Source organism: Triticum urartu, chromosome 7A, assembly GCF_056163025.1.
Source record: "Triticum urartu cultivar PI428250 chromosome 7A, HENAU_Tu73, whole genome shotgun sequence".
NCBI classification, from domain to species: Eukaryota; Viridiplantae; Streptophyta; class Magnoliopsida; order Poales; family Poaceae; genus Triticum; species Triticum urartu.
Genome location: NC_141879.1, coordinates 587303049 through 587321609, shown reverse-complemented (window position 1 = coordinate 587321609; position 18561 = coordinate 587303049). Strand labels below are relative to the sequence as shown.

Genomic DNA, 18561 nt, shown 5'->3' with positions numbered 1-18561 from the left:
GCATGGACAAGGCCTTTATAGAGTCTGTCTTCACCAATAATGTGAGTTTGTCCATCTCAAGCCTTCAAACTTTATTGTATATATTTGGTTAGGCATGACTGCAACAGCTATTTATTTTTGGTATTTGCATCAAATTGCTTGTTTAAAGTTTATTATATGTAGTTCATAAACAAAAGTTCGTCCTTTCTCAATTTAAGTTTTCAGTTGTACAACCAAGTTCCTTCTTCATACCATGTAAATTAAACTATACAGAGCAAGTGATCTTATTTTGCACTGCATGTATGCTTCTGTTCTTCATCTGTAATCCACTGGATTTCAGTTGTACAACCAAGTTCCTTCTTCATACCATGTAAATTAAACTATACAAAGCAATTGATCTTTTTTTGCACTGCATGTATGCTTCTGTTCTTCATCTGTAATCCAGTGGTGTGGTGAACCTACCCACTACAGCACAATGTCATATTCTGCAATGTCTTAACTATGAAAAATGTCATATCATTCTACTATTATTTAAACCATCTCTTTATTTGCCAATCTGAAATGGTATAAATTGACAGCACACTAACCATTGATACTTATGAGTTCTTGATCTATAATCCAGTGGTGTCGTGAAGCTGCCAACTCCTTCACAATGTCATTTCCTGCCATGTCTTGACCTGAACAATACCATATTGTGTTAATGCAAATTTAAACTGTGTCACTTTATTCGTCAGTAAGAAATGTGATGAATTGTCAGCACTGATACTTTTATGTGCAAAACCTGTCATCTGTCTGCTTGTTTATCTTTCAAAGTGAGGAAGATATAAGTGTTGAACAAGCGCAGTCTCATCATCTTGCCCAGCTGCCTGCGCTGCAGCTCCCCAGCAGGGCTAACCTTTCTTGAACTCTGTTGAAGTGATGTCGGTTTTGTATATTATTTTGTCGGCGTGTTTATTTGCACCGGTGGCGATCTTTGATGCCCAGTATATGTAATCTGCTGTCTGCTTGTGCTTTATTATCATAGTGGCGAACTTTGATGCCCAGTGGATGTAATATGCCGTAATTTCTTTATTGTCTAGTATAGGTTTTTTTCTTATTCACGATGTTGCAGTTATTTTATTGTATATATATATCCTGTTTTCGCAGTAAACCAGCCAAACCGTAAAATTACGGTACATAATTGGGCCGTCATGCAATCACGATGTAGGTTGGGCCTGAAACGTGCCGATCAGCTCACGAGCCGGCAGTAGCCCGAAATGAACCTTGGCCCATGATTGTGCGAATCAAATCACTGGCTTTTAACAGGCCGAAAAATTGTCTTGGTCCTTATTTGGCCCAATCAGATATCGGCTGCGAGCAGGCCGGATGCAAACCGGGCCGTAGTTAGGCCCAACTATATGATGGGCATTTAATAGGCTAAAATTAATATAGGACCGAAATGTTAAACGGGCCCTTAACAGGCCGAAACTAATATCAGGCCGAATTACTAATTGGGCCTTTAGCAAGTGGGCCCAAAAGCATAGTGTCCAATTGACGGGCCGAATCTGATATGGGCCATAATTAGGCCCAAAAGCATAGTGTCCAGTTGACGGGCCGAATCTGATATGGGCCATAATTAGGCCCAAAACCTCTTAAAGGGTCGGACCTGATCTGGGCCGTAATTAAGCCCAGAACGTGGTAGGCTTTTAACGGGCCGGATCTCATATGGGCCACTATTAGGCCCGGAGCGTGGCAGGCCATTAATAGACCAGATCAAATATGTGCCGGCATTTGAACCAAAACATGGCAGCCAATTAACGGGCCGACCTACTAGGATCCTCAAAATCTTGTGGGCCTATAGCTGGGCCGGCCCATTAATGTCGGCGAAATCTCATGGGCCTTTAGCTGGGCCGGCCCATTATGATCCGCAAGAATTTTGTGGGCCTTTACCTGGGCCGGCCTATTATGGCACACAAAAATCTTGTGGGCCTTTACCTGGGCCGGCCCATTATGGCCCACGAAATCTTGTGGGCCTTTAGCTGGGTCAGCCCATTATGGTCCGCAAAATCTCGTGGGCCTTTAGCTGGGCCGGCCCATTATGGTCCACAAAATCTTATGGGCCTTTAGTTGGGCCGGCCCATTTAAACTTGTTGGGCCATGCCACGTGTCGACGTATCATAGGTGCCTTCTGTCCAGTGAGTGGATGACATCTGTCCCGACGATGAGCCGACACGTGTTTCCTCTAGCCAATGATGATTTTACACGTGGAAAATCCCCATTGGTCGGGGCTGTTAACGGGTTATCGGATCCAAAACCCGACCCGATAGCTTAACGGCGTTCCGTTACGGTGGATGCCACGTGTCGGTCACCCTTGACGAAAGCACTTCTGTGACGCGCGATTTATCGTCATGGAAGTGGACACTTCCGTGATGATAATTTTGGTAATGTCATGGAACACTTCTACGACAGCACAGGTATGACTATCTTATGGATGTACATGCATGACAAAAAAAGCGACCTACTGTGACAAACAAGTATCATCACGGAAGTGTATTTTTTTGTAGTGGAACACTTCGTTGTTAACAACACCTCCCCCTCCCTCCCTCTCCATACTGTCTGTAATGTGCTTTTAGTTGAATAGTAATCTCTTAGTCATCGCAAAAAAAGAATCACGTCGATATACTATTGTTTTACGTGTGAACTTCTCTGGTTCTCTCCACTCCCCTAGTGCGTGTGTGTGTGTGCGCGTGCGTGTGTGTTTTCAAATGTCTCTTGTTATCCCTTGGCTAAACTACAGTTGCTCCTTTTTCATTATATTTGTGTTATCTCGCACACTTATTTAACACATTACTGATCTCTCATGTCAAAATCTGTTGATGATCCCAAAATTATTTCCTATTTTGTACTTGAAAATGAGAGCGGTGGTGGTTAGATGAATGTGTATAATGGAAACATAAAACTCAAACTTTGTGCAAGACTCGCACAAAATAATAATTAAATAAACACAAAAACGTAGATCCTTGGCGATAAGCAATCTGTCATTCCTTGGTCACTGACCAATGGGTCATTTTGACAGTATCAGTTCCTTCGCATAAGTGTCACGAGTCATATTTCTTGGACTAGGAGAGAGCCTATGTGTTGCGCGGGTAAGAAACTAAACGCCCTTGACTAGGTGTTAATGCAAAATACAACACACCCAGTATAAGTATGATGCCTACACGGCAACTCAACTTTATTTGTCATGTAGTTAAAAATTGATTCCTACACCAATGACACAATAATCTTGTGCCATCTCTATACCACCCAGATGTAAGAAGATCATCGCCAATATTGGAAGAAGCTGCTCACGGAGGTGCCATGGTGAACATGTCCGATAGTTTCTGCTACAGGGTTTTCCATGGAGAGCACCATCAGCCGAGGGAAGCATTTGTCCTCTGATAGTATGATGGAATTCGTCACTAAAATTCCTCAAAGATGCCTCTAGAAAGCTCTTCAATTTCAGGTGGGTTGCAAGGTCAATGGAATTAATTGACAAGTGTGAGAGTATCTGAGTATGTTCACTTTTGTGGTATGTTAGTGCACGAAACAATGGAAAATACAAAGACAACAATAGTCACAAATGAAATCATCTCACTCATCATTGTAACTTCTGAAATCAAGCTATTGTATGTCACCAGTTACCAAGCATCACACTTGCATTCAATTACTTACTATGGTCAACTTTACTCACACATTTTTTGTTTCAAGTAAACTTTAGTAAAGCATGCATGGCAACGGCCATAAAAATTGAAGATTGACCCTAAGGTCTCTTCCGGCGTCAAAATACATAGAATGTAAAATGCGAAGCATATGAGTGACTCCGATTGATTTATACTCCATTTGGTATTCCAGTGGTTTATAACAAACATTTATACTCCATTTGGCATTTTGGTGGTTTATAGAAAACGTTTCACTATGTCGCATGCTTACTTGCTTTTTTCTTAATCATGTTGCAAAATGATGGATTCCATAAATTACAATAACAAATGTGATGGGGTTTATCTAAATATAATATCTTACAAAAAAAAGTAATAGACTTTGTGACTTCATTTTCACGGCAACTACGATAATTATAAGTAAACTTAGATACCCCAACAAAAATACAAACTCATTGTTAGAGTTAAATGAAACCTATATTGAACTAGAAATCTTTGTGATCGACGTAAATTAGCTAGACATCTAATATTTTCTGACCACCTTGTTAAGGCTTCTTCTCTAAAACTTCTAGCTTCTTGTCTATGTGTTCCACAAGTAGAATCTCATAGTTTTGTAGACTTTATAACTTAACGGATGCACTTAGAAGAAGGAACAAATGCCATGATTTCATCAGTGGTATCTCAGTTTGCATAATCATAGGAAAGAAAGAACAACAAAACAGAGATGCGTGCAGTAGATAAATAACATTAATACTATATTATTAGCAATAAATTAGCTATCAAGATTCAAGCATGAGGACGACATATGTACGACAAGCATAAAGAGCCATTAACAAGGTGAACCTGCGAGGAGGGCCATAGACCTGCCTAATGGACAACCCGCTAATCCCCCGCAAGAAAGAAAAAAAGACGACCCGCCAATGGTTGGTGACTAACATAAATCGTAAGTTATGATCTAGTACATTGGAGCATTATTGTGATCTCAATGTGAGAGTAGTTGTCTAGCATGTGGCCTCCATGATAAATAGTAGTATATATGTTACCTGGACCAAGCCAACATGAGCAAATTCATCTAACTACGTGAGAAGTGTAGCCGCAAAAATAGAGGGAGCTGCAAAGGCAAGTTTCATGGCAACCTACATGTATCTGATAGGAAAAGGAGGCATCTGGAATCAATGGCTTCCCGGCTAGTTTGCATCTCCACAAGGAACGCTTCATCGTAATGAACCGTAGTCGTAGTCAAGCACACTAACGTTCAAGAGAACAGAGCATGCGATGCCCATCGTTCATTATCTAGGTCACATCCTCACTTGCCATGTACATCCCACGAGAACATGGGCAAAGCGAGCATAATAGCAATTCTGGGTAGCTGCTATGGATCCACAATGAGCTAGCGACAACGATGGGTCGGCCTCTAACATTCCCATACCAGCGAGCCACCAACCCTTACATAGCTTCCAATTCCATGACTCTAGCAGGAATTGGAAACTTGGTGTAGCATGACGGCGCCTCCCACTAAACATGAGCATGTTGCAAGCTTGGTTCTCGCCTGCTCGGTCATCACCCACATGAAGTCTTGGTGGTTGGCCACTTAAATCTCGATGATGCTAGAGGCGTTCGTGTACTCGCGTCGACAACATCTGCAAGGAACCTTCAAATCTCCTCATGTCATTGGACAATCCAAACTTCACCTTCACCCGACAAAGCTCGTCTCGTTGTAAACAAGCTAAACATTATGTTCTGTTGTATTAAGGGGAGCTACTTTCCTAATGTTGCCCTGTGTTGGCGGCTAACATACCTTCATGTTGTAGTGTGAATCCCTTTTTTATGTTAGAATGTGTTCATAATCCCACAAATTATTCCTTTTTTACTCAAGAAATGACAGAGGCGAGTGGCTAGATTAATATACATATAGGGTCACGCTATTCGTCACCCTGGGTGAGGAATAGTTATTCTTCATCCCCCTCTATTTTACCATCAATGCACCGTAATTTTACGTTCCATAAGTTTTGTCTTATTTTCGACGCAAAAAGAGACCGTAAGAAAATATATAATTGCCGTAAAAAATATTTTATGTTATGTAAAATTACAAACGTAAAAATATAGTCTAAAATACACATAAACTGCAAATTTTCTTGTCTTATAACCTATATTTTTATTTTCTTATGTCAAATTTTACGTAGTGAATCAATAGGAATGTAACTATCACCTGGTTCGGATGTTGATATTGGGGCCTTGAAATTGATATTGGTATTGGGCAGCCCGAATGCCATTTTTCGGATGGTTAGGGTATTGACTGGCTGAATTGGGCCAAGATATTGGCTGGCTCCATTCACAGCCCGCGTAGCTGTTGCCGAATTCAGAGCATAGGAGCTTGACTTTGCCTGATATTTGGGATCGAGCGCCTAACTTACCGCTTCGCCCGTTGGAGGGAAAATAAACAGGCAACCGAGCGAGAGAGGAGACGAACAGAGACACGACAGGGAGCTCCGGCGGCGCAGGTCCGACCTCTCCGCCCTCCTCCTCCTTCTCTCTTCTCTCCTCTCTCCGGCGGGTCCGCTCCTCCCCCCGCGTGCGCCCACGGCCCACCTCCATGCGCGTCCACCTGACCCATCCCGCGCGCTCGTCCCTCTGGCCGCCGCCTGCTTGACCCACTGTACACCCGCCTCCCATGGCAGATGGCACGACCGCTGCTTCCCCCCATGGCTGCTTCTTCCTGTAGCCCCGGTGCCACCGTCCCCTAGCTCCCTCCCTAACCCTACACAGAAGCTCTAATCCCCTCTAATCCTCGCCCACATGTGCTAGTATTCTGAGTTTTTTTCTTAACCTTTTGCAGCTCATAGTCGTGAGATGTTGATACAAATTTTGCTTTTGGTCCTTCCGTTTTGCTCGGCAGGCCAAGACGTGGAAGACAATGCATTAGTAGCTGATGCTGAAGTGTTTATTTAATTTGGCATACGAGCTAATGTACATGTTGGAAACCACTGTCGAAATTGATCCGAATGATTCTTCAGATTCCGCTGTGGAGTGCTTGAACTGCACAGATCTGAATTTGATCTTTGTAGTGTCGTGTATGTACGAGCTGATGTATGTATGAGCTCATTTATTCAGTCGGTGTTTATCTGAACTATGAAAGCTCATGCGTTTCAGATTCAGAGCGCTAGTTCACATGGTAGTTGCAACTGTCCAAGTGTTGTCTCAGGCAGAGGTATTCACAGCCAATTCATGCGTTTGCGTTTCAGAACAATCAAAAAAATACTTGCTACTACTCCTTACATATATATAGTTGGTACTGAAAACCAATGACAAAACGTATAGGTACCAGTGTACTGAGGCAATTCCAATGTAGACAATGACCATCCAAACAAGCTTCAGAATTTAGCCTCTTATGCGAATTCCAAATGTCAATATCATGCACATCCAAACAACAGAATTCAAGTTCAATGTCAATATCAAAGTCTGAGAGATTTGATATTGGAGCCGATTCAATTCCATGGCCCTGAATATCAACATCCAAACGGAGCATATTTGAATTCCAAACGTAATTTAATTATGAAATGATCATAAGATTATCTCGGGTGAAGAATAACTTATTCTGCACCATGGGTGATGAATAATAACACTATATATATATATATATATATATATATATGATGGGTCTATTATGATAATACCCTTAAGAGTCTTATTTTGATAACACCTGACCTTGTTCTGCTAACACCCCGATCCTTGCGATTGCTAACATAAAAAGCAAAACCAGCCCCACCCCCTTCTTCCCCTCTCCCCCACCCACGCAGCACCTACCCGCCCCTGCCCACCTTCTTCCCCTGCCCCCAGCCAACTCCTCGCCGCACCCAGCCTCTCTCCTTCTGGACGACGCGCCGGCCACCAGCGCCGCCCCGCCGGCTACCTCCCCCGCCGCTCTAATCTCCTCCTCCCCTCCCCCCACCTCCCCCCGCCACCACCTCCCAGGTGCCCCGCCCGCCTCCATCCCTGGGCCCAGGGACTCTGCGCGGTTGTCGGCATGGATCCGGGCGCGCCGCCCCTAATCGCCCCGCGCGGCTGCCGGCGCTGATCTCCTGCGCCCCCGCACCATCCCCTAGGCGTGATCCCTTGCCGACCTGCTTCCTCCACCACCGCAACCGGCGCCAATCTCCTCCCCGCGTACCTACTCGACGACGGATCCAGCCATGTCGCGCACTAGGCGACAAGATCGAGCACCGCTGACCATCCTCCCACCCACCCCCACCACGCGTGTTGCATGCGCCATCTGATCCACCCTCCCAACTACATCCCTTCGGTGCCGGCCCCGGCCACCCCTTCCTCGCGTTGGATACACCCCTGCCCCGCCACCTTCCACCATGGTGCCGCTGGGGCACGGGTCGTCCTCTCCCTCTCCCTCGAGCGGTAAGGATCTGCACGGATCCAGGCTGCCGCCGCCGGATTCGGGACGGGCCGCACGGGCGTGCAATTCTGCCCACGCGGGCGTGCAGCTCGACCAACAGGGGCTTGCAGTTCGGCCCTTCCGTTCCCTGCCTCCGCCCTTCCTGTCATCGGGGTCAATCTCTCGAGGCCGGCCGGAGCCACCGACGACCGCGGTGCAGTACACATGTGTTTACTTTGGATTTTGTTTATGTGTCGTCTGCAGTTTATACTGAAGAAGAAGTTGACTTTGTTCTTGAAAAAGGTTTTGTGTAGCTCTTCGCCGGGGGTAGCGTGCTGTTATGTTCTGCTTCCAGGGAGCCACGCCTCCACCTCGTGCAGTTCACGCGTCGTGCCCGTGCAGTGCGGAGCACATCTGCGTGCACTCCGCCGACCGTGCGTCTAGTCCGACCAGTGTAGTTTAGACCTTCCAGTGAACTCCTCCACTTCTCATCAGTGACGTGCGCGTGTAGTTAAGAATCTTTTTTGTGTGATTTTGATCGGAGGATGTTCCATGCTATCTGCCATTCTCTGTGTTCCTCTTTTGAAATCAGGGAGTTCACTCCCAGGTAGAGCAGTAGCCCATAGACCAGTGTAGTTCGCTCCTCTCCATTACTCCTCCCCATGGACAGGAGCAGCATACATCGATGCCCCGTGCTCACCTTTCTCCCTTTGTAGCTCACTTCGGCGCTCTGCAGTTTGTGGCATGCTCGGATGCAGTGCAGCAGGCAACTGAATGGTTTGTAGCTCACTTTGGCGCTCTCTGCAGTTTGTGGCGTGCTCAGATGCAGTGCAGCGTGGCCGGAGTATTCCTTCTGTTCTTTCAATTTTTGTTTTCCGCAGTTCGGAGACAAAGACGTTGGAGTGCAGCCCGCGGGACGACAGACCCAAAATTTTGCATTCCGTTGCGGGCGTGTGCTACCACGATTCACTTATTTATATTGTATAGACAAAACTTGTTGAAAATCATTGCAGTTCGTTGTGGGATCCCGGTGGTTCTCTTTGTACAAAAACAACAATGTTTGCATATTTGAAGTGGCTTGGTAGTTTGCTAGTTAAAAAGCGATGTGACGCAGCTCACTCTGAATTGCTAAGTGGTCCACTTAGTAAGAATATAAATTTTGATGCAACTCATTAACATTGAGGATGTAGTCGAGGTAAATTTCAAAGAAGTTTAAAAAAGACAAAACCACACTGCCTTAGAAGTTTCACTTTTCCCCTTAGACTATGTCACAAACCACGTTTCCACTTCATGTGGTTCACTTGCACTCATCTCCGCGGTCCACTCAAATTCATAAAAAAAAGTTAGAAGAAAAAGGCAACAAAAAACCGCCTATGGTGAAACTTTGTGGTCCACCGTCGAATGGCTGTGTGTGTGGCTGTTTAAAAATAATGAAAAAATATAGAGTATATGTTTTGAAGCTCACTTTGTTCTCCCACGTGGTTCACTATAATAAAACTCCTCCATTGTTCACTATATCAAATGCAACGCTGCAGTGCGTTTGGCCCTCCGATGTGGTTCACTTTTGAGAGTGATGATGTTCACTTGTGCCCAACATGAAAAATGCGAAAAAAATAGTGAAACAACAATAGTAATGTGGTTTACTTCGATATATGTCGTGGTTCACTTGCCCCGTCTCTGCGGTCCACTCGTTCACAAAAATATTAAAAAAAGACAAGAAAAACTTGACTCTTTGATGCAGTGCGATTTTTGACTGAAGCAGTGCGGTTTTCTGTCGGATGAAGTCCACTCGTCGATTTGGGTGTCGCGAAAAACAGAGTGTCCGCATTTTAGTAAATTTAAAACTGCTTTTAAACCGTAAGGAATTAGAGTGTTCTACATGAAAAAGTTGTGTCTCGTCGATATCTTTCCAACGGCGTATCATTTGAATCATTTCGACAACCGGTTTGTAAAAATTACGCGAAAAACGGCCGCTGCCACTCGTCGTCCGCCGCACGATTTTCAAAATTAACTTAAAACTGTAAGGAATCTCAAAACCATTTCTACATATGAAAGTTGCGCCTTGTCCATAGCTTTCCAACGACGTATTACATGCCTCGTTTCGACAAACAGTTCAAAAACTAGAGCGAAAACAGTACCGGAAATTGCAAAATTTTCAAAAAAAAACAGAATTCCACGATTTAGTAAATTCGAAACTGCTATTAAACTGTAACGAATTAAAGAAAATAATAGATATGAAAAATATGAGCCTCGACGATATATTTCCAACGGCGTATCATTTGCCTTATTCCGATGAGCGGTTTAGAAAAAATCACGAAAATACGCTCGCTGGAACTCGTCATTCGCCGCAGTATTTTTGAAACTGCTCTTAAATCGAGAGGAATTTCGAAAAGTGTTCAACATGGCAAAGTTGCACCTAATCAATAGTTTTCCAATGGTATATTATACGCCTCGTTCCGATAAACGGTTAAAAAATTAGAGCGAAAACAGTACCAGAAAAACACTGCGTGCAGTTTTTTTCGACACGAAGTTCACTCGTGTGAGTACTGCAGCACACTTGGTTCAAACAATGACGTGCACTTGCATTGCAGTGCGGAAGTGTTATCAGAATAACTATTCTGATAATATTATCAGAATAGACCGGCTGTATATATATAGGACTCCTCTTCTGTACTCCTGAGAGTATGTACTTCCATCCTCAATATACCTCATATACGCATTAATTATACCTCTTTATTATTCTTAATATAATTCATTAAATATTTTAAGATACCCCAATACAAGTTTTGTTGTAAAAATATCATCTACGATGTATTTTTTGTAATATACCTTTTTCACATACGAACACATTAGTATATATGTAAACATTTAAAAATATATAGACTCACATGAATTTTTTCATGAAACTCATTTTTGGGTATCTAATAATTACTAATTAAGTATATTAAAAATAATAAAGAGGTATAAAAGATTTATCTATGTGGTATATGAGGAGCAGGAGTACGTACTCCCAGAAGTATATATATATATATATATATATATATATATATATATATATATATATATATATATATAATGGAAACATGAAACCCAAAATCTATGCAACAATCGCTCAAATAATAAAAAGGACAGACACAAATCATAGATCCTTGGCGATAACCAATATGTCATTCCTTAGTCAGCGGCCAATGGGACATTCCGATAATGTAAATTCCTTCAAATATCTATAAGAGACTGAGAGAATATCACATGGAAACCAAATTTCAAAGAAACCTTCGTGAAACCACTTAAAAAGTTTGGAAAAAAATCTGAAAAGGTATGGGATGTTAAGATGGTGATGTTCTATTGGCATGTGAAATTTCAAGTTCAAACACATTACCATTTACGGTGATGTTGTATGGCGCTGAGTGTTGGCCGACTAAAAGGCGACATGTTCAACAGTTAGGTGTGTGGTTGAGATGCGTATGTTGAGATGGATGTGTGGCCAGGCGGGGAAGGATCGAGTCCGGAATGATGATATACGAGATAGAGTTGGGGTAGCACCAATTGAAAAGAAGTTTGTCCAACATCGTCTGAGATGGTTTGGGCACATTCAGCTCGGGCCTCCAGAAACTCCAATGCATAGTGGATGATTAAAGCATGCGGAGAATGTCAAGAGAGGTCGGGGTGGACAAAATTTGACATGGGAGGAGTCTGTTAAGAAAGACCTGAAGGATTTGAGTATCACTAAAGAACTAGCTATGGACAGGGGTGCGTGAAAGCTTGCTATCCATGTGCCAGAGCCATGAGTTGGTCGCAAGATCTTATGGGTTTCATCTCTAGTCTACCCCAACTTATTTGGGACTAAAGCCTTTGTTGTTTTTTGTTGTTGTTGTAAACACATTACCATTTACGAGCTATGAAAAAAACAAATTCAACCATGAATAGTGACATTTATTGTTTGACACTATTTATTGTTGCTTTTGTCTTTTTCGTACATCATAAATGGTAATGTATTTGAACTTGGAAATTTCACGTACTAATAGAACATCACACTCTTAAGACCTCGTTTTTTAAAGATTTTTTTCAAAATTTCAAAACATCATTTCCATGTGGTTTTCATCGGTTTCCAGCGAAACTTGGTTTCCGTGTGATGTTCTCTCGCGAGAGATATAAGACATATTTTTTGACTATGATAGAGCTTTTGTCAAGACGCGGGTCAAAAACTAAACACCTTTACTAGGAGTTGCTGGAAAATTTATCATCTGATACAAGTACGATGCCTACACAGCAATGCAACTTTATTTGTCATGTCACCCAAAATTCATTCCTGCATCAATGGCACAAGAATTTGTTGCCTTCTCTATTCCACGCAAATGTAAGAAGGTGCTCACCTTATTGGAACATGCCACTCACTGAGCCGTTGCGGTGAACATGCCTAGTAGTTTTTGCTACAAGGTCGTCCATGGAAAGCACCATTAGCTGAGGGAAGCATTTGTCCTCTGGCAGCAGGATAAAGTTCGTTACTATAACTTACTCAAAGATTCCCATAGAAAGCCTTTAAATTACAGGTGGGCTGCAAAGTCAATTGCGTTATTAGAAAAGGGTGAGTGTGTGTTCTCTATTGGGGTAACAATGGAGAATAGAAAGAGAGCAATAGTCACAAATAAAATCAACCCCAATGCCATGCTAATTTGTGAAGTCAAGCAATTGTAAGTTACCATGTTACCGTGATCAGACTTGTATTTAGTTATTTAGCATGGTCAACTTTACTAATACACTTTTGTTTCAAGTAAACCTTAGTAAAGCATGCTAGACAACAGAGATAAAAGTCAAGATTCTCCCTGAGGATTCTCCCTGAGGTCTGTTCCTGCGTCAAAATACACAGGATGTCAATGTGCAGGATAGCATCTGAATGACTCAAATTCATTTATAATCCATTTGGATTCTAGAGGTTCATAACAATTTTGTTTTGTTCCGCCTCTTCTGTTTACTTTATTTTTCATAATCAAGTTGCAAAAGGATGGATTCCACAAATTTTGATAACAAAGGTGGTAGGGTTTTACTAAATTTACTTTGTCTTACCAAACGAGTAATCGACTTTGTGAACCTAATTTTTGAAGCAACTCTAATAATAAGGAAATCGAGAAACACCAATAAAAATACAAACTCACTACTACAAGAAATAAAAAGAAATCAAACCCATACTTAACTAGAAAATTTGTGATCAAAAGAAAGGGTCTATCTAGGACTCAGTCGACTGAGACTTCGCGAAGTCTCAGTCGGCTGATGTCAGTGTCCTATGTACAGGCCCGATGCCCCAATCGATTTTCGTCCTTGTTTGTTTTGTTTTCCTTTGGGCCGGTGTGTCATGTACAAGGCTTTTTTTCTTTGTCCTTTGTTTTTCCTATTTTCTTATTAAGTGGGCTGCATCGATCGGGGCATTATAAGATTTGTGTTTTTTCTATTGTTGTTTGTATGTAAGAAGAGTGGGAAGCCTTCTTTTGTTTTCTACTATCTTGTCTCCTACTAGGTTGGTTCCTCTTTTTTCAACGCTCTCTGCACTGGAGTGTGTCTCCAAGAAACATAATGCATACAAAAACTTTATTTTTTCTATAAAAAAAGTGCAGTGTGTTCGTATTATTTTGAGCACATGATTCTGACACAAAAAAGAAGAAGAATAAAATAAGAATATGTGTGCGTTTGACGTGTGTGCAGATCTATGGCTTTATTTTTTTAATATATCAAACATCACTATTTAGAAAAGAAAAATAACACAAATCCAAAACGCAAAAATAAAAAAGAAAGAAAAACCGGAAGTAGAAAAACAAATAATAAAAATTCAAAAATAAACGCACATAGTTGCAGTCTGAGAGCAACACTTGCACTTGCGTGCCTACCAGCAGACATGCAACTGCCTGGTCACCTACCAGCAGAGATGCAACTGCCCCATAACCAAGTCAAAACACCCATTGAGTTGCAGTTGCAGTCAGGGGAGACACTTTCCCTTGCGTGCCTAGTAGCGACATGCAACTACCACCTTCTCCCTCACCAACAAAACAACATAGAGTGCAAGTGCCCTTTCCTCACTGACAAACACCACAATGTTGCAGTCGGGGGCGGCATTTGCAGTTGCATGCCTACTAACAGACATGCAACCGTTCTCTCCTTGATAAAACACCACAGAGTTGCGGTCTCGTTGAAGACATGTATTGCACTCGGGAGCGACACTTGAAGTTGTGTGTCAAGTGACAGACATGCAACTGCCCTCTTCCTACTGACAAACACCACAAAGTTGCAGTCGGGAGCGACATTTGCAGTTGCATGCCTAGTAGCAGAGATGAAACTATCCAATCCTGGACAGAACACCATAGAGTTGCAGTCTCATTGAAGACACACACTTGCACTCGGGGGCAACACATGCAGTTGCGTGTGAAAGACATGCAACTACTGTCCCCCCACCGACAAACACCACAAATTTGTAGCTAGGGCAACATTTACAGTTGAATGCCTAGTAGAAGAGATGCAACTATCTGTTGCCCGACAAAACACCATAGAGTTGTAGTATCGTAGAAGACATGCAGTTGCACTTGGGGCGACACTGCTTGCAGTTGCGTGCCAAGTGACAAACATGCAACTGCCATCTCCCAATCGACAAACACAAGAAAGTTGCAGTCGGGGGAGGGGGCGCGACATTAGCAGTTGCATGCCTAGAAGTAGACATGCAATTGTCCTCTCCCCGACAAAACACCACAGAGTTGCAGTCTCATTGAAGACATGCGGCTGCGCTCGGGGCTGACTCTTGCAGTTGTGTGCCAAGTGACAGCCACACAACTGCCCTCTCCCCACCAACAAACACCACAAAGTTGCAGTCAAGGGACACATTTACAATTGCATGCCTGGTTGCAGGCATGCAACTGCCCTCTCCATGACAAAAACGTCATAGAGTTGCATTCAAGGTGACACTTGCAATTGCATGCCAAGTGACAAACATGCAACTGCCCTCTCCCCACCGACAAACAACAAAAAGTTGCAGCCGAAGGCGACATTTGCAGTTGCATGCCTAGTAGCACACATGCAACCGTCCTCTCCTCGATAAAACACCACATAGTTGCGGTGTCGTTGAAGACATGCAGTTGCACTCAGGGACGACACTTGCAGTTTGCGTGCCTCGTGACATGGAATTTCCCTCTTCCCACGACAAACACCACAAATCTGTAGTCAGGGATGACATTTGCAGTTACATATAGAGTTGCAGTTAGGGGCGACACTTGCAATTGGTTGATGGCAAATATTTTTCAAAAGAAAAATAAGGTGCACACAAACGACATGCTTGCAATTGTGTGTGAATGATGTGTGACTCCATGCTATCGAAGTGTGTGGCCAATGACAATATTTTTTAAAAGAAAAATAAATAAATTGCACAAGGAGAATAGACATGTAATTGTGCTTGATCAATGTAGATGTATGTGCAACCAGGTGGCAATATTTTGGAATAATTATAAAAGAATAATAAAAATGAAAACAAAAACTAAAAAGAGAATAAATTTAAAAGCAAAAAACGTTATAGTAAAAAACAGAAAAAAAAATCATACCAAACAGGCTTTCTTATGTACTACGTAGGCATGGCGGCTGGGTGCATAAAAGTTCGGCGGCACGCATCAGCCGCAAAAAGGAAAACATTCACAATAAAAACTAATTAAAATGAAAAAACAAACAAGCATGTGAGGCCCGATGACCAGATAAACCCATACAATGAATTAAACAATGGCTAAAAGGACGAAGCCCACATGCGTGCATGCGTTCAAAGGAAGCAGCGTCCGAGAAATGCAGAATCGCACCCAAGGACTAAACATGAATCTTAACACTGTCGACTGAGACTTGACTAAAACTCAGTTGATTGAGTTTTAGCGGTCCCGCAAAAGATGAAACTGATATTTCTGACCACCTTGTTAAGATTCCTATTGTCTAAAAAATACTAGTTTCTTGTCTACGCGGGCTGCAAGTAGAATCTCATAGTTTCTCAGACTTGCATAACTTAACAGTTATGCTTAGCAAAAATCAAGAACCTATCCCATGATTTCATTATTGGTGTCTCAGTTTGTATATAGTCGAGAAAGACAAAACAAAAGGCACTAATGTGAACTTACACTATAGGAATCAGGAATTTTGCCGTCAGCCATGGCTGACGGCAAAAGCACACATGGCGGACGGAAAAGACCTTTGCCATCAGCCAGTTGACGGCAACACGTCCGGCTGAACAGGCTACGGAAAAGGCTTCTTTGCCGCTGGCTGGCGGACGACAAAGATACAAAGGTGTTTGACGTCCGCCAGCTGACGGCAAAGAGCCTGGACGGCGCACGTGCTAGCTTAGGTCCATTAAGGGGTTAACGGCATTCATTGTCGTCGGCTGGCGGACGACAAAGACCTTTGTATCTTTGCCGTCAGCCAGCGAACGCCAAATTGCACTAAATCATTGCCGTCAGCCGGCGGACGGCCAAGCATGCCACGTGGCAGCACTTGGGGGGCTGGCCTATTTGGTAGCTTTGCCGATAGCTGGCTGACGACAAATATTCAATGTTCTTTGTCGTCCGCTCGCAGACGGCAAATCATCCAAATAGGCAGCTTACTGCCCCAGGTTGAACAAGTAGCTGACACGTGGCATTTTTGCCGTCCGCTAGCTGATGGCAAAGCTCTTTGTCGTCCGCTAGCTGACGGCAAAGAGTCTATATAGCCCCTGTTTTTTCTGTTTTTTCTTGTAACCATTCATTTTGACGGAATTTCACACATATATATATACACACATATGAAAATACTTTCGACAAGCATACCAACACATATACATACCAAATCATATCCCTGCCATATGGATATGATCATCCAACACATATACATAGCAAATGGTTTCATCCAACACATATACATAGCCAACATATCCAACAACAAGCATACAATGGTTTCATCCATACATACATATATAGGTAGAAAGTTTGACATTGTTCATCATACAAAATCAAAACAAGAAGGAAGCATAAAGAGAATATTAGACCCCATCAACACAAGCTTCCTCATATAAAGCAAATCTGCAAATTGGGAAAGAAGAAGAAGAAGAAGAAGAGGTTTATCAATCCGTAGGAGGCGTAGGATGAAGATGATCTCTCTCAAGCAACCCTGCAACCAAATAACAGAGAGTCTCTTGTGTCCCCAACACACCCAATACAATGGTAAATTGTATATGTGCACAAGTTCGGCGAAGAGATGGTGATACAAGTGGTATATGGATGGTAGATATGGGTATTTATAATCTGAAAATATAAAAACAGCAAGGTAACTAATGATAAAAGTGAGCATAAACGGTATTGCAATGCGTTGAAACAAGGCCTAGGGTTCATACTTTCGCTAGTGCAAGTTCCATCAACAATGATAACATAATTGGATCACATAACTATCCCTCAACATGCAACAAAGAATCACTCCAAAGTCACTAATAGCGGACAACGAACGAAAAGATTATGGTAGGGTACGAAACCACCTCAAAGTTATTCTTTCCAATCAATCCGTTGGGCTATTCCTATAGGTGTCACAAAAAGCCCTAGAGTTCGTACTAGAATAACACGTTAAGACACAAATCAACCAAAACCCTAATGTCACCTAGATACTCCAATGTCACCTCAAGTATCCGTGGGTATGATTATAAGATATGTGTCACACAATCTCAGATTCATCTATTCAACCAACACATAGAACCTCAAAGAGTGCCCCAAAGTTTCTATCGGAGAATCACGACGAAAACGTGTGCCAACCCCTATGCATAGGTTCATGGGCGGAACCCGCAAGTTGATCACCAAAACACACATCAAGTGAATCACGTGATATCCCATTGTCACCACAGATACGCACGACAAGACATACATCAAGTGTTCTCAAATCTTTAAAGACTCAATCCGATAAGATAACTTCAAAGGGGAAACTCAATCCATTACAAGAGAGTAGAGGGGGGAAGAAACATCACAGGATCCAAATATAATAGCAAAGCTCGCGATACATCAAGATCGTACCACCTCAAGAACACGAGAGAGAGAGAGAGCTCAAACACATAGCTACTGGTACATACCCTCAGCCCCGAGGGAGAACTTCCCTCCTCATCATGGAGAGCACCGGGATGATGAAGATGGCCACCGGAGAGGGATTGCCCCCTCCGGCAGGGTGCCGCAATGGGTCTAGATTCACTTTCGGTGGCTACGGAGCCTTCTGGCGGCGGAACTCCCGATCTATTGTGCTCCCTGATGTTTTTAGGGTATATGGAGATATATAGGCGGAAGAAGTACGTCAGGGGGGCCACGAGGGTGGAGGGCGCGTCCAGGGGGTGGGCGCCCCCCTACCTCGTGGCCTCCTCGAAGCTTCCCTTCCGTGCACTTCAAGTCTTCTGGGCTTCTTTCCTTCCAAAAATGGGTTCTGTGAAGTTTTAGGTCAATTGGACTCCGCTTGGTTTTCTTTTTCTTCGAAACCCTAAAACAAGGTAAAAACAGAAACTGGCACTGGGCT

At 42.9% G+C, this 18561-nt stretch overlaps 1 long non-coding RNA gene across 1 annotated transcript; it reads left to right on the top strand.

Annotated features, from left to right (window-relative positions):
• The first annotated feature begins 7444 nt into the window (after window positions 1-7444).
• On the top strand, window positions 7445-9104 carry LOC147960567 (uncharacterized). The gene is made up of 2 exons (XR_015611841.1): window positions 7445-8251; window positions 8341-9104. It is a non-coding gene; the product is annotated as an uncharacterized LOC147960567 (long non-coding RNA).
• The last annotated feature ends 9457 nt before the right edge of the window (window positions 9105-18561 follow it).